Genomic DNA, 1927 nt, shown 5'->3' on the forward strand with positions numbered 1-1927 from the left:
CGTGAGAGAGAGAGAGAGAGAGAGAGAAGAGAGAGAGGAGAGAGAGAGAGCAGAGAGAGCAGAGAAGAGAGACAAGAGAGAGGCGAGATTAGAGAGATGAAGAAGAGAGGAGAGTGTGAAGAGGGGACAGAGGAAGAGACGAGACGGAGATTGTCACGAGAACGAGAGTTGTCGTGTGAGACAGAGAGCAGAGAGACCGGAGAGCCGAGAGAGAGCAAGGAAAGACTAGAGTTATATATATATATATATATATATATATATATATATATATATATATATATATGCATATATGCTTCACACACTGTGTGACACTATGTTCGCTTCTGCGTTAAACAGTTGTTTGCGCGTAATGAGTAATGACAGCGCGTTTAACACTGCCCAGACTTGTTCTCTCAAAGAACAAGCTAGTACGCTAACAACCGGGCTTTCTTTGACAGCATGTTGAAAGCCGGGTACTTTTTATACAGCACTGCATGATGCATGCTTGCAACTATGCATATATGCAGCACTACTACACCACGCAGATCTGTTATCATAATAATGTAAACGAACAACACTATTATTGCACCATTGAACAGTTTCTTGCAACATTCGCCCCCGGGCCATCATTGAGACGAGGGTAAAGGTAGAGGTTGAGGAAGAGAATTAGGTGCTAGCCATCAAAACATAGACATAATACGCGAATGCCATGGGGTTAGTTTCATAATGAAAACGCATTTACTATTATATTTTGCTCCGCGTTATACTGTAAGTGTAACACAATCAAGCGCATATTAGTACCGAATAGAAAAGCGAAAACAAAAAGAATATAGATCGTTTCTTTGTACACTGCCACCGAATTGAGTTAAAATCGCTGGAAAACTTCTGATAATGGGTTAGGGGTAAAACTCAACTGCAATCCTTGATTTTCGTGTCTCCCTAAAATTACACAATTTTCATAATAAAGCATGAATTTTTTTACAACTTGGAATAATAATTGAGTAATAGTTGTAAGCGTTCTGAGCTAATAGTATAATGATGCGTCGAAAAATGCTCGTTAACTTACGCGTGAGACGGTCTGGGTAAACGTTATGAATACACTATAACTACGTTAGAACTAGGAAATCACATAACGACAATTTGAATATGCTAAGTTGCTAATAACACACGCAAGCAGTCACGAAAAATCTAGTTCCGGCAGATGGGCTACTGGAATGTTAACCGATCGTGCACTTATTGCCGGTTGAGTATCATTGTGAGTATCATCTGAGTTACACAAATTGTGTAAACATATATCAACAACGAAATTAAATGAAATAGCATTCATCGTGGAATCCACAAAACTAACGCGACGACATATATATATATATATATATATATAGTCGATTACATGAAGCGAAGCCCACCGAATTGATTGTAATTCACGATATCCAATTAAAACTACAAGAAAACATAATTGCTGCGCGCGTAATTTATACAGCAAAAGAGTGTACTGAAATGGTTAGCGCTAGTAACTATAGCCCGCGTACGCCAGCGGCAACCGTACGCGGGCTATAGTTACTAGAGCTATGAAATGGTATACCTGCATGGAATTCCTAAGCACGTACAACGCATAGATAAACATCATCATGAATCACAGTTTACATATAAATGGAACACCTCGACGATGTAATCTGGTTGCGTGCGCCTGTGCGTGCGTGCATGCGTCTGTATGTGTGCGTGTACGTGTGAGCGCGAGCGCGTTCATGAGGCAAAATGCACGCAAGAGAGAGAGAGAGAGAGAGAGATAGGGGGAAGAGAGGGAAAGAGACAGCGAGCGAGAGCAAGTGAGTGCCCGCGAGAGAGAGCGAAAAAGTGTGCGTGAGAGAGAGAAAAGGAAGAAAGAGAGAGAGAGAGAGAGAGAGAGAGAGAGAGAGAGAGAGAGAGAGAGAGAGAGAGAGAGAGAGAG

This window comes from Priapulus caudatus, unplaced genomic scaffold (assembly GCF_000485595.1).
Source record: "Priapulus caudatus unplaced genomic scaffold, Priapulus_caudatus-5.0.1 Scaffold894, whole genome shotgun sequence".
NCBI classification, from domain to species: Eukaryota; Metazoa; Priapulida; class Priapulimorpha; order Priapulimorphida; family Priapulidae; genus Priapulus; species Priapulus caudatus.